At 41.1% G+C, this 14,855-nt stretch overlaps 9 non-coding genes across 9 annotated transcripts; 6 read left to right on the forward strand and 3 right to left on the reverse strand.

The window, feature by feature from the left end:
- The first annotated feature begins 779 nt into the window (after positions 1-779).
- Positions 780-861, forward strand: trnal-cag (transfer RNA leucine (anticodon CAG)). The gene has a single exon. It is a non-coding gene; the product is annotated as a tRNA-Leu (tRNA).
- A 298-nt stretch (positions 862-1,159) lies between these two features.
- On the forward strand, positions 1,160-1,233 carry trnai-aau (transfer RNA isoleucine (anticodon AAU)). The gene has a single exon. It is a non-coding gene; the product is annotated as a tRNA-Ile (tRNA).
- Positions 1,234-1,403: 170 nt separating this feature from the next.
- Positions 1,404-1,485, reverse strand: trnas-uga (transfer RNA serine (anticodon UGA)). The gene has a single exon. It is a non-coding gene; the product is annotated as a tRNA-Ser (tRNA).
- Positions 1,486-4,266: 2,781 nt separating this feature from the next.
- Positions 4,267-4,482, forward strand: LOC131703312 (small nucleolar RNA U3). Its single transcript, XR_009309776.1, has one exon. It is a non-coding gene; the product is annotated as a small nucleolar RNA U3 (small nucleolar RNA).
- A 678-nt stretch (positions 4,483-5,160) lies between these two features.
- trnal-cag (transfer RNA leucine (anticodon CAG)) lies at positions 5,161-5,242 on the forward strand. The gene has a single exon. It is a non-coding gene; the product is annotated as a tRNA-Leu (tRNA).
- A 298-nt stretch (positions 5,243-5,540) lies between these two features.
- trnai-aau (transfer RNA isoleucine (anticodon AAU)) lies at positions 5,541-5,614 on the forward strand. Its single transcript has one exon. It is a non-coding gene; the product is annotated as a tRNA-Ile (tRNA).
- Positions 5,615-5,780: 166 nt separating this feature from the next.
- On the reverse strand, positions 5,781-5,863 carry trnas-aga (transfer RNA serine (anticodon AGA)). The gene has a single exon. It is a non-coding gene; the product is annotated as a tRNA-Ser (tRNA).
- A 2,176-nt stretch (positions 5,864-8,039) lies between these two features.
- LOC131703321 (small nucleolar RNA U3) lies at positions 8,040-8,255 on the forward strand. The gene has a single exon (XR_009309785.1). It is a non-coding gene; the product is annotated as a small nucleolar RNA U3 (small nucleolar RNA).
- Positions 8,256-13,481: 5,226 nt separating this feature from the next.
- trnaw-cca (transfer RNA tryptophan (anticodon CCA)) lies at positions 13,482-13,553 on the reverse strand. Its single transcript has one exon. It is a non-coding gene; the product is annotated as a tRNA-Trp (tRNA).
- Positions 13,554-14,855: the final 1,302 nt, after the last annotated feature.

Raw genomic sequence — 14,855 nt, forward strand, 5'->3', positions numbered from 1 at the left:
AGACCTCTGCAGGCCTGGTTCAATGCCTTCGCGTTGCATCCGCGGAGAGACAAACACCGCAGGTTGAGGGTATCCCGAGCCTGCTGGGAAGCACTGCGCTGGTGGAAAGTTCCGTCGAACATCCGCCAGGGCATACGCTTGGGTCCCATCTTCCGAAGGGAGGTTATTACGACCGATGCTTCCAACCAAGGTTGGGGAGCAGTCTGGAACGGGTCGGTTGATACCAATAGGCTTACATGACAGGTATTGGGTATAGACAATGTCATATACACAGAAATGAACACGGATTGTGTTTTTTTAAGGGCTGACTCATTTTAATGTTCGAGAGATCTACGTGTACTGGACAAATATACTGGATTTTTTCCATGTCGTAATTGTGCCGCCTGTGATAATGCGTTTGAAACTAGAGATAATGTGAGATAATGTCTGTTACTGGCGGATAGTTTACAAATGTACTCAATTATGTTACAACTTTTGTGTCTACAAAACATATCTGTAACATTTATGTAATGCCTGTGTGGTTTTTTCATGAAGTTAATTTGCTAACAGACTGTTCTGATTTGTTTCTAACCGTGAAGCGATCGCTCTGTTTGTCGTATATTTTCTGTCTGTAAGAGGAGTGTCCTTGTGATCCCATATAGAATGCGACGAAACAGGTCGCCCTCCTTAATATAAACAGATAAAGAATAAGTTCACGCACACACCAGGTGATTTACTGTAGCGTCAGACATTGGAGGTTTAGCAGTGTACTGCAGTGTTGTGCAAAGTCGTCGGTGTAAGTCAGGATGGCCGAGCGGTCTAAGGCGCTGCGTTCAGGTCGCAGTCTCTCTGGAGGCGTGGGTTCGAATCCCACTTCTGACAAATCTGTTCATTTATTTATTTCTTAAAACGTCCACCGAATGCTTGGTAATTTGATTTGTTTTTCTTGTTAGTATTCAAATCACAAGGTCGTTAAATGAGAGAAAGTCACCGCAAGCCTGCACCTCACCACATCCTTCACACTGTTAAATTGCCTCATTATGACGAGGCCTCTAATTATGCCTTTCCAATACTTTGAATGTGTTATTGTTCAGTTTAACATGAGAACATCTTAGTAGAACAATCATAATGTCCGCAGGACTTATTTTCCTCGGCTTCTAGTAACAAGCTTTGAGCGTGTGGCCGGTTAGCTCAGTTGGTTAGAGTGTGGTGCTAATAACGCCAAGGTCGCGGGTTCGATCCTCGTACGGGCCATGGCTTTTCTTCTTTAAAGAAACCACAGCATTTGTAATGGTGCCAAAATGAACATTCTTTAACAAAAGGAACCGAAGCGATATGAACTACAACCAGTAATATTTCAGACTTCCTGAGCTTTAAACATGTATTAACAATGAACACATACAATCAATTAAAAACAAAGCTTACGTAGTCAGCAGGATTCAAACCTGCGCAGGGAAACCCCAATTGATTTCAAATCCATCGCCTTAACCACTCGGCCACGACTACATGCTCGCACGGTTAGTTGTGAAAATATCCAAAAGAAGTAAATGGCTCCCGCAGTAATGCTGTAGATGGCAGTAAAGGCTAACTAATGAACCGAAGTCAAAAGCCTTTGTTGAAACTCTGTCAGATTTGTACAAGGCAAGCACACGTGGGAAAAGTAAATACAATATAATTTCTGTTAGCGTTCATAATAATGAATACATCTTTATTTCAAAATACGTAGCTATTTAACTGATTGTCACAAAGACGGCCAGAGTGGGTGGCGTCAGACCAGAGAGGAATATACAGACAGAGACGGTGATGGTGATGAGCTGAGTGCAATGGCTGCACTCAGCGTTTATTAACAGAAAATAAAAGGTTTGAAACACAAAAACACTGGACACGGCACTTGCGCCAAAATAAAGAGACAAACAAAAACGACCACACACTAACAAACAGGGACGAACAAACACGGTGAGTAAAGCAATATTTACGTTCTTTCTTTCTTATTATTCACTTTTTAGTTTCTCCTCTCTCTCCCGTTCTCCACTCACCGAACACCTAACCCTGAGTGCAAGAAATGTGCGTCTATATATACTATTGTGCTGGGATTCAATTACTAATTAATTATTCACTTGAATCCCAGCACGTGAATTAATTCTGTGCAACCCCGTGCTCACATATTACATTTAACCAGCACGTGAAGTGATTTGTGCTCTCCTCGTGCCTAAATACAAATCTACACTTTAAACACACGTGAAACACAGACCCGTTTATATCCCGTGTACCAATCTATACACCAACATTAACATACGCACGCATACATACATACACATAACACAAATGAACACAGGGGCGGGGCGCTTTGCCACACTGATCTTTTCAAAACTCCCCCATCCACAAAAACAAAGTAGTTATTTATTTCAACTGAAAAACTGACTTGCTTCATTGCTGCTGCCAGATCACTCGAGAACGTTCTGGCTAGCGTGAGCGGACTAAGCAGATAACAAGATCTACAAAATATCACATGCCAATAAAACTTACCATAATTATGTTCATTTTATTATTATTTATTTAGCAGACGCCTTTATCCGTGGCGACTTACAGAGACTAGGGTGTGTGAACTATGCATCAGCTGTAGAGTCACTTACATTTACATCTCACCCGAAAAACGGAGCACAAGGAGGTTAAGTGACTTGCTCAGGGTCACACAATGAGTCAGTGGCTGAGGTGGGATTTGTACCGGGGGACCTCCTGGTTACAAGCCCTTTATCTTTAAGCACTGGACCACACAGCCTCCTATAACAAAATCACACCCCAGATGGGACTCGAAACCACAATCCATGGCTTAGAAAGCCAGTGCCTTATCCATTAGGCCACAAGGGCTGACACGAAAAGCACATTTGGTAGTAATAAAGAAAGTGGGGACAATAGTATCGTGGTTTAATACATCATATCCAAGCCATCGTTGGTGTTCAAACACAGCAGAGTGTTACATTGGGAAAGGGCCGTACTTGTCAGTACGTATTTGACATGTGGGAAGATTTAAGATTGTGAAGAAGTTTAAATATGCTGCGTATTTGCGCATTGGGAACCTTACATAATTAGGTTTTTTGATTAATGCCACTTTCTTACGGACAGTAATCATGGTGACGATACAAGACCAGAGCCAATAAAGCAGTTATTTTCCTGTCATTTCATTACTATATTCTAGTGTGCTTGTTCAGAATATGCGGGAATCGTGAAAACATCTTGCTAATATGTGAACAAAGCCAGCATTCACTTTATAGATCACCATGTGGATTAACCGCTATTGGAAAACAGATGATTGTGTTAAAGATGTTAATAGATTTTTAATGTACACGTTTAGAGCTAAACGTTTGTTGAGACAGTTCAAGCGCTGTAGCAGTGTTTAACTATTTCCTGGATGTTTGCCTTTGGTCTTACTCTAGAAAAAGTAATAATAATACCAAAAAGTAGGCAAAACCATGTTTTGAGAAACCGCATTTGGAGAAAAACTAACAGTTTGGAAACACATTTGCAAAGGCATTGGATTCTATTGTGGTGTTTCCGAACTGTTGAACGTTTCTCATTACATGCAGGTTTACTGGCTTGACAAAAAGGCGATTGACGAAAAGAATGCTGTCTCGATAGAAAAATCGTGTCAAGCTGAAATAGCTCAGAGTTAGACTGTAACTGTCCCTGCTTCGATACCGGGTTTTTGCAAACAGCACGACTAGGGTTTTTTTTTAATTAATTTTTTTAATTAAAAAAATAACAGCACATTTTTTCTTCAGTGTAATTGGAGGAAATAAAAACGTATTATAGTGCCATTTTCTAATGCGATAAAGAAATGCAAAAAGCATCATCTCTGCGTGGGCTTGAAACACCACAATTTTGATTAACAGCCGAACGTGCTAACCGATTATCGTGTTTTATTAGATAACACCCTGGGAGCTCAACAGAACAGTGTGTATGCATAGAGCTAAAATGGAAACCAAATATATACGATTCAAATGGGAATCGTATTCAGATTTTAAGCACAAATTTGATAGACTTCACAGTGCAAAGGAGGAAGGCAGACAATGCAAATGAGGCAACTGGCTCCTACATTTTAAATCATACGAGAAATTTGAACCCAATTAAGCTTTTAACCGCCTGCAGTTTGGAATGAGTTTGAAATGTTGTTGTAACACCTCACTGGGCAACAGCAATTGCATTATATGAAAGCTCCTGTTAATTTGTCAGCGGCACAGCTACCGGTGCCACTCAGAGTTGGAGGGAGACGGTCGGCCACTTGCCCATAAAACAATACTTTCAGGGATCATTTCTATAGTGATTTGCCAGCGAAATGCGTTTATAAAGTGTTTGGACTCGCTATTCACGAGGAAGAGTGAGAGTGTTTGTTTTTGAGCGTGAAGGAGACAGCGAGTGTTGTTTTTTGGCCAACTGCTCCCTGTTATTGATGACCGCTCCAGTGTTCCTTAGGGGGCTGGAGGAAGCGGACACGTTCTGAGTGGGTATCTTACCAAAAGGTGCGCAAGACGAACTACAGTTGCAAAGCACTGCTGCTTTTTCGATGTTTGATTAAAACTATCAGTCTGACTGAAAACACGGATCACATTAATTGTGATCGGTTTGATACCAATAGGCTTACATGACAGGTATTGTGTATAGACAATGTCATATACACAGAAATGAACACGGACAGTGTTTTTTTAAGGGCTGACTCATTTTAATGTTCGAGAGATCTACGTGTACTGGACAAATATACTGGATTTTTTCCATGTCGTAATGTGCCGCCTGTGATAATGCGTTTGAAACTAGAGATAATGTGAGATAATGTCTGTTACTGGCGGATTGTTTACAAATGTACTCAATTATGTTACAACTTTTGTGTCTACAAAACATATCTGTAACATTTATGTAATGCCTGTGTGGTTTTTTCATGAAGTTAATTTGCTAACAGACTGTTCTGATTTGTTTCTAACCGTGAAGCGATCGCTCTGTTTGCCGTATATTTTCTGTCTGTAAGAGGAGTGCCCTTGTGATCCCATATAGAATGCGACGAAACAGGTCGCCCTCCTTAATATAAACAGATAAAGAATAAGTTCACGCACACACCAGGTGATTTACTGTAGCGTCAGACATTGGAGGTTCAGCAGTGTACTGCAGTGTTGTGCAAATTCGTCGGTGTAAGTCAGGATGGCCGAGCGGTCTAAGGCGCTGCGTTCAGGTCGCAGTCTCTCTGGAGGCGTGGGTTCGAATCCCACTTCTGACAAATCTGTTTGTTTATTTATTTCTTAAAACGTCCACCGAATGCTTGGTAATTTGATTTGTATTTCTTGTTAGTATTCAAATCACAAGGTCGTTAAATGAGAGAAAGTCACCGCAAGCCTGCACCTCACCACATCCTTCACACTGTTAAACTGCCTCATTATGACGAGGCCTCTAATTATGCCTTTCCAATACTTTGATTGTGTTATTGTTCAGTTTAACATGAGAACATCTTGGTAGAACAATCATAATGTCCGCAGGACTTATTTTCCTCGGGTTCTAGTATCAAGTTTCGAGTGTGTGGCCGGTTAGCTCAGTTGGTTAGAGCGTGGTGCTAATAACGCCAAGGTCGCGGGTTCGATCCCCGTACGGGCCACGGCGTTCCTTCTTTAAAGAAACCACAGCATTTGTAATGGTGCCAAAATGAACATTCTTTAACAAAATGAACCGAAGCGATATGAAGTACAACCAGTAATATTTCAGACTTCCTGAGCTTTAAACATGTATTGACAATGAACACGTACAATTAAAAACAAAGCTTACATAGTCGGCAAGATTCAAACCTGCGCGGGGGAAACCCCAATGGATTTCTAGTCCAGCGCCTTAACCACTCGGCCACGACTACATGCTCGCACGGTTAGTTGTGAAAATATCCAAAAGAAGTAAACGCAACCCGCAGTAATGCTGTAGATGGCAGTATAGGCTAACTAATGAACCCAAGTCAAATGCCTTTGTTGAAACTCTGTCAGATTTGTACAAGGCAAGCACACGTGGGAAAAGTAAATACAATATACTTTCTGTTAGCGTTCATAATAATGAATACATCTTTATTTCAAAATACGTAGCTATTTAACTGATCTTTTCAAAACACCCCCATCCACAAAAACAAAGTAGATATTTATTTCAACTGAAAAACTGACTTGCTTCATGGCTGCTGCCAGAGCACTCGAGCACGTTCTGGCTAGCGTGAGCGGACTAAGCAGATAACAAGATCTACAAAATATCACATGCCAATAAAACTTACCATAATTATGTTCATTTTATTATTATTATTTATTTAGCAGACGCCTTTATCCTTGGCAAATTACAGAGACTAGGGTGTGTGAACTATGCATCAGCTGTAGAGTCACTTACATTTACATCTCACCCGAAAAACGGAGCACAAGGAGGTTAAGGGACTTGCTCAGGGTTACACAATGAATCAGTGGCTGAGGTGGGATTTGAACCGGGGGACCTCCTGTTTACAAGCCCTTTATCTTTAACCACTGGACCACACAGCCTCCTATAACAAAATCACACCCCAGATGTGACTCGAAACCACAATCCATGGCTTAGAAAGCCAGTGCCTTATCCATTAGGCCACAAGGGCTGACACAAAACGCACATTTGGTAGTAATAAAGAAAGTGGGTCAATAGTATCGTGGTTTAATACATCTCCAAGCCATCGTTGGTGTTCAAACACAGCAGAGTGTTACATTGGGAAAGGACCGTACTTGTCAGTACGTATTTGACATTCATGTGGGAAGATTTAAGATTGTGAAGAAGTTTAAATATGCTGCGTATTTGCGCATTGGGAACCTTACATAACTAGGTTTTTGATTAATGCCACTTTCTTATGGACAGTAATCAAGGTGACTCTACAAGACCAGAGCCAATAAAGCAGTTATTTTCCTGTCCTTTCATTACCATATTCTAGTGTGCTTGTTCAGAATATGCGTGAATCGTGAAAACATCTTGCCAATATGTGAACAAAGATAGCATTCACTTTATTGATCACCATGTGGATTAACTGCTATTTTAAAACAGATGATTGTGTTAAAGATGTTAATAGATTTTTAATGTACACGTTTTAGAGCTAAACGTTTGTTGAGACAGTTCAAGCGCTGTAGCAGTGTTTAACTATTTCCTGGATGTTTGCCTTTTGGTCTTACTCTAGAAAAAGTAATAATAATACTAAAAAGTAGGCAAAACCATTTTTTGAGAAACCGCATTTGGGAGAAAAACTAACAGTTTGGAAACACATTTGCAAAGGCATTGGATTCTATTGTGGTGTTTCTGAACTGTTGAACGTTTCTCATTACATGCAGGTTTACTGGCTTGACAAAAAGGCGATTGAGGAAAAGAATGCTGTCTCGATAGAAAAATCGCATCAAGCTAAAATAGCTCAGTTAGGCGAGCGTTAGACTGTAACGGTCCCTGCTTCGATACCGGGTTTTTGCAAACAGCACGACTAGGGTTTTTTTTTTTAAATTAATTTTTTGAATTTAAAAAAAACAGCACATTTTTTCTTCAGTGTAATTGGGGGAAATAAAAACGTATTATAGTGCCATTTTCTAATGCGATTAAGAAATGCAAAAAGCATCATCCCTGCGTGGGCTTGAAACACCAGCCTTTCGATTAACAGCCGAACGTGCTAACCGATTATGGTGTTTTATTGGATAACACCCTGGGAGCTCGACAGAACAGTGTGTATGCATATTGCTAAAATGGAAACCAAATATATACGATTCAAATGGGAATCGTATTCAGATTTTAAGCACAAATTTGATAGACTTCACAGTGCAAAGGAGGAAGGCAGACAATGCAAATGAGGCAACTGGCTCCTACTTTTTAAATCATACGAGAAATTTGAACCCAATTAAGCTTTTAACCGCCTGCAGTTTGGAATGAGTTTGAAATGTTGTTGTAACACCTCACTGGGCAACAGCAATTGCATTATATGAAAGCTCCTGTTTATTTGTCAGCGGCACAGCTACCGGTGCCACTCAGAGTTGGAGGGAGACGGTCAGCCACTTGCCCATAAAACAATACTTTCAGGGATCATTTCTATAGTGATTTACCAGCGAAATGCGTTTTTAAAGTGTTTGGACTCGCTATCCACGAGGAAGAGTGAGAGTGTTCGTTTTTGAGCGTGAAGGAGACAGCGAGTGTTGTTTTTTGGCCAACTGCTCCCTGTTATTGATGACCCCTCCAGTGTTCCTTAGGGGGCTGGAGGAAGCAGACACGTTCTGAGTGGGTATCTTACCAAAAGGTACGCAAGACGAACTACAGCTGCAAAGCACTGCTGCTTTTTCGACGATTGATTAAAACTATCAATCTGACTGAAAACACTGATCACATTAATTGTGATCGGTTTGATACCAATAGGCTTACATGACAGGTATTATGACATTGTCTATACACAGAAATGAACACGGACAGTATTTTTTTAAGGGCTGACTCATTTTAATGTTCGAGAGATCTCGGTGTACTGGACAAATATACTGGATTTTTTCCATGTCGTAATTGTGCCGCCTGTGATAATGCGTTTGAAACTAAGAATTTTACAAGCTATACAAAGAAAAAAAAAAAAAAAAAAAGGAGTACAGTATCTCACAAGTGATGACCTGTGCTTCACCTTGTAAAGGTTTTGTTTGAAAGACTAAGGCCAATCTAAGTATCTTTAGAAAGAAATAAGATTATTAAGAGTAATCTTAAAGAAAGTCTTAACCAAACCAACGGACATAAAAAACCTGAATCCATGGTTCTAAACAAACTATTCTTTAATGCATCTCAGCGGATATATATCTACATGTACCCATATCCACACACTCAATCGAGCAAAACAATGTGTTATGAAAAACAAGCACAGGACAGACAGAGAGAGATATAAATAGATATATTGTTGGGCCCAAAGTCCTTGAGAAGTCCAGCTCCAGGTAAGAAGCAAACAAAAACATAATCCAATACACACAACAAAACAAAGTAACAAAGTAAACAAATCCAGCAATGAAAATTGGTAAAAAGGAATGGTCTCACCACTTTGCTGATGCGGATCCTCTTTTAGCTTTCAGATCATTTCCTGCCAATGGCATAATTTTGTATCCACATGTCGCTTTATCCAGCAATTACAGAGTACATAGGCTTCTTAGAAAATTCAATCAGGAGCACAGGTGCAGAGGCAGCAGGAGGTCACAAAGTAGAAAAAAAACACCCACCTTGATAGATAGACCTGTGCTTTTATACTACCCCTCTTAAAGTTGTATACCCACTTTTTTATAATTCCTAATTGAACAAGTTTGTGACCACTTTGAGATAATTACATTTCGGATTAAAGTGTCTGGCCAGACTAACTGCAATCAATTAAGTTGCAGATGGGGAGTTTCTTACCGCATTATATGTGGTCGGTGTCACATATTCCCCCCCCCCCCCCAAACAAGAGGCACAACTTTGTTTAAAACCAAAATAGGGTTTTAAGTTAACTACATTTAAGGTGTCACACATCTGATCACCAAACTGCACTCGATAATTAACCGGTCCAAGTCGCTTCATTACTGTAAATGGACCAGTCCATTTGGCGCAAGCTTAGCTGAAAACTTAGAAGCAGCTTCAGATAAAGGGTGTGACCTAACCCAGACCAAACGTAAATATGTAACATTTGAGGAGGGTGATTTGGAGTACTTACTTGGCCTGCCTAGTCTGAGCCTTATCTACATTACTAACCACCTGATGAACTAACTGCTGTTGCCTTTCAAGTAAGTTTTGTCTTAACGACTCTTGCTGGGGAGCTACATTACAAAGCCGATCCAATGGCCCTTTTAATCTTTGCCCCAATGCCCGTTAAGTGGGACTAAATCCTGTGGATTCCTGGCGAGCAGAATTGATGGTGAATCGGAATCAGCAAATCCACTTATCCCATTCTTCATTGTTATTCCCCACATAATAGGCGATCATTGTCTTCACCGTGCGGTTTATAAGTTCTGTGAGGTTGATTTGCAGGTGGTATGCTGTAGTGAGCTTGTTCACAACTCCCCATGTCTTAAAGATACCTTTCAGGAGTTGACTGGTGAACTGGCTCCCTCTGTCAGACACCAAATAGCGTGGTGTGCCCCATCGAGTAAAGATGTCCCTAATCAGGATGTTAATAATCCGGGGAGTCTTGCCATCTCATAATGGAAAAAACTCAACCCATTTTGAGTAATAATCCACAACTACCACAAGTATGGTGTTACCGCTCTTACTGCAGGGAAATGGGCCCATCAGGTCGATTCTAAGCATTTCTCTCAGTTCGGTAACAGTGCTGGATTGTAACATACCTGCAGGTTTTGTTTTCGATGCCTTATACTGCTGACAGGTCTGGCATTCCTTAGTATGTCTCCAAGTTTCCTTGCGAATCTCTGGCCACCAAGCCACCTCCAGCATTCTGAAAAGTGTCTTTAGCCTGCCCAGATGTCCCCTTAGTGGATTGTTGTTATAGTACTGTAAGAAAGTTGATGTTAACTCAGAGGGGACCACAAGCTGAAACTTGAATTCATCGCCTTTGATTGGTACCCGCCTATATACAACTCCCTGGTGTTCCACATAGGTGATGCGGTCAGGTTTGGTGGTGGTGTTGGAAGATGTTAATGAACCGAGGATCTCCTGGATGTTCTTATCCCTTGACTGAGCGGCCGCAATTTCGTCAAACAAAACAGGCAAATCCAAGCTGAAGCTCTGTGAATTGCTGGAGTAGACTGCAATAGTGGATTGTCCAGATACTGGAACCTTCGATAAAGCATCAGGAATGGTATTGAGACATCCTTTACGATACAGCACAGTGAAGTCAAATTGTTGAAGTCTGAGTGTCCATCTAGTGAGCCGGGAGGATGTCTTTGGACAATTGAAGGCCCAGGCTAGAGCTGCATGGTCGGTTACAACTTCAAATTGACCAGACTGCACCCAGCTACCTCCAGACCCTCATCTCTCCCTACAACCCCACTCAACTTCTCCGCTCCTCCTGCACTAGAGGACTGGCTCTACCTCCTCTACGCTCCCCTGCCTCCAGAGCCCGCTCCTTCTCCACCCTCGCTCCGCAGTGGTGGAATGACCTACCTACAGATGTCAGGACCACCCAGTCCCTGACCACATTCCGGCGCCTCCTTAAGACTCACCTCTTCAGACAGCACCTGTAGAACTCCTCTGTTTTTCCTCTGGGACACTATCAACCTCCCTTAAATGCGCTTTATTTGCTCTTATCTGCCCCCTATTTTACTGCATTTAATCCTGTACTTCAGAATACTGTAATCTGCCAAGTGTTTAATCTGTAGTATTTTGTATTTAATCATACCTTGACATAACTATCACTGTCACTGTTATCTGCTGTATTATTGAATTGTATTTTGTCACACTTGAACTTGCTTGAACCAAAGTCATTGTATTTATCTTGCTCTTATTGTATTACTTGTACTGTAACACTTGAAATGTATTTGCTTATGATTGTAAGTCGCCCTGGATAAGGGATCTGCTAAGAAATAAATAATAATAATAATTGTATTCCTTCCAAGAAATAACGCCATTTCTCCACAGCCCAAACGATTGCCAAACACTCCTTCTCTGAAGTGGAATAGTTCTTTTCAGCACTACTGAGGATTCGGGATGAGAAGGCAATAACATGCTCTCCATCATCAAAGTTCTGAGCCATCACTGTGTCACAGGGTGACTTAATGTTTATAACTTATTTTTTGGTTTGTGTGCACTTTTATTCTAGGTATCTTAAAGCACCTTATAAGATTTCTGTATTAGTTGTATATTAAAGGAAATGAAAGTTTAGGAACCATTTGATTGCAAAATACAACCACGTTTATAATATATAAATGTTTTTGGAAGATTTTTACGATATGATTGAATGTTTGTTAATCGTTTTTGCAGCTGCCAGAGGTACACACAGTAAGACTGCACGAGTTACTTGAGAGTTGTTTTGAGCACGTTTTATAAAATGTTCTATTGGTTTGGTATTTAAGTTTGATTTTGCTTTATTTGGAGTGAATTGTATGTATTATATATATATATTTTTTTATGACAGTATGTACACGTTTTTATTATATTAAATTTGGTCTTACCTTGTGTCTTGGTGTGGGACGGCGCTAGGCTGGGAAGGAGCTGAGAGCGAGTGATGTCACTTCCAGTGGGAGGTTTTAAGCAATTTCCGCAATGATGCTGGGAAATGTAGTTTGTACAAATACTGTTAATGGGTCTTGCCAATTGATTCGCTCTGGATAGTTAAGGGAGGAGTTTGATGGATATAAAAGAGCAGAGATAGAGGCAACGGAGAGAACTGCGAGAGACAGGGAGTGTGCCACAGAAGAGAGCCAGAGAACCAGAGAGACGGCAGAAGAGCGCTGCAAGAGCCACAGGAGTTCCTGAGAGAGCAGAGACGTGGAGAACAGAGGCTGGGATCCAAGAGGAATTTTCAGGACTAAATGTATTAGTAGAACAAGCAGGCTGTACTGGAGAGTGGATTCAGGACTAAAAGAGTGCAGTTTAAAAGGGAAGTAGCCAGACCACTTTTAATGATTAGTACATTGCCTAATAGGGTTTATGACCCGCTTGCTGTTTAGGGACCCTAGTGCACCTTTATATTTTCTCTGCTAGAGTGATACCTGTGTTTTTAAAAGGAGATAAACCCAATATTTGGTATTTGCCTGTAACTTGTAATTTATGGTTCTTGCACCTGTTCTATTGATATAAATATCTATGATAGAGAGTGGCATTTTGGGGTGTTGCATTTTAAATTACCTGTGGCTATAGGTTGTGCTCTTTAAATATATGGATTGGTATAGTTAACTATAAAGAAATATATTTTAATCTCTGTTGGGGTGTTTTGTATACTGCATAATTGTGAGTCACTCAGTGCTGTTGCTTTTTTTTGTCTCCAGGGGGGTGCCTGCCACATCCAGGGAGGAGCTTGGCACCAGTGTGGGGGGGTCACTAGCTGCACCTTTTCCTGGAGCGGTTGATGAGGATCCAGTGGTGTCTATTGTGACTTTGGCCTGAAAATTATTTCTTTTGTATACTTTTGCACCCTAGCAAAGTAGTGGGTGCTTTTATTATTTTCTTTTGATACTTTGTGCACTAGTAAATTGGTGTGTGCCTTGTGTTTTTTTATTTTTATTTTTGGTAACCCCTGGTACTACCGAAATGGTATTATCATATTTTAATGATTTTATAAGGATAATAAACATTGTTTATTGCGAAATGGTACAACTGTCTGCCTTTCTTGTCATGGTCGATCTGTTCTGAGTTCCAACTGGTCATAATTACGAACCTGTGTTGTGTTTTAGTGTTGCTAGGGTCCTAGTGCCCCATATATTTAGGAACTAGGTGGCGTAGTTGGCTACTGTTTGAATTTAAACCCCAAAAGAGTGTCCCGTGACAAATGCACAGAAACATTCAAATCCAAACACGTCAAAAAACGAAATAGTGCGGAATAGAAATAAAGAAGGCTTTGACATCGACGTGATTTGAACACGCAACCTTCTGATCTGGAGTCAGACGCGCTACCGTTGCGCCACGAAGTCCCGGCATACTACAGGCCTGTTATGCAATGCTAGTGCACAGCAAGCATGCCAAACACATTGTAATGCCGATGCTGATATGATGACAACAGCAGGGGCTGGAACTGCACTGTTGCTCATAAGACCTTGATGCATATGGGGGCCTTTCCCTATAGGTGGAGTAACGAGAAGGGCTGCATTCCCTGTAGGTCTTGTAAGCACGCTCCTGTGATCTCCCTCTCTGATCAGTTCGGTATGTTGGTTGATAGTCCTGATGTGATCTGTAGAAGTCTGGCTCATAGCGGTGTGCTCTCTCATCACGAGCTGGCGAATGTGGTCTAGCACCCCTTGTGTGGTCATGAGTGTGAGGAGAACTTGATGCGTATGAAGCAGTTGGATATCTGTGGTATGGCGTTTCAGAGCCTCTTGGATCTCTGTTATCATAATGGCTCCTCTGGTGTCGGGTAGTTTCCACATTCATCCTTAGCATTGCTACTTCATTTGTTAGATGATCCACTTTCTGCATTAAGTCACGATATTCAGCTCCTCTCTCTATGCCCTGGACACTGAGAGCAACTGGGGTCACTGAGGATGGAGTTTGAATGGCCATTGGTGTCACAGCTGGTATTGCAGGATTAGTACATAAAGGGTTAATGATGTTCAGTGCCCGCTGTGCCCTTTCACACTGGATGGCAACACGAATTGCATCTTCAATTGTATCAGCTCCAAATTCTTGTACTTTCATCTGAAGTGTTGGCTCAAGTCCAGCAAGGAATCTACGAAATACTTCTCCATTTATAGCTTCCCTGCCATATCCTGGGAAGGCATGCAGTACAAGTGTGCGGAGCTCTGCTGCATAAACTTCAAGTTGTTCACCTGCTTTGCGTGGTCTTGCATTGAGAAATGTTTTAAAAGTCTGCAAATATTGATCTTGTGTGAATACATTTTGTAGGTGGCGTTTAGCAGCTTCATAATCTAATTTAACCTGGTCTGAAAGACTATCCCAATATCTAAAAGCTGGGCCTGCAAGTCTTGATGGTAATATTTTAACTAAGAGTTCAGGTCTCATACTAGTCGCAGTCTCACATCCTACTTCAAACCTCCTTATCCACTGACTGAAGCCTTCATTGTTTTCTCCTGTAAAACATGGAGGCAGTTCTGTTTTAAATGGTAATGGTGAGATCCCAGTATCTTCTTCCGCCATTGCTGACAAGCAAGTCTCAATCTCTTTTTTTTTTTTTCTTCAAATCGCACGGGCGGCAATGTTAAACGCGGTAGTTTATTTTTTCTCTTTTTCAAAGCGCACGGGCGGCAATGTTAAACGCG

Source organism: Acipenser ruthenus, chromosome 32 (genome assembly GCF_902713425.1).
Source record: "Acipenser ruthenus chromosome 32, fAciRut3.2 maternal haplotype, whole genome shotgun sequence".
In the NCBI taxonomy this organism is placed as follows: Eukaryota; Metazoa; Chordata; class Actinopteri; order Acipenseriformes; family Acipenseridae; genus Acipenser; species Acipenser ruthenus.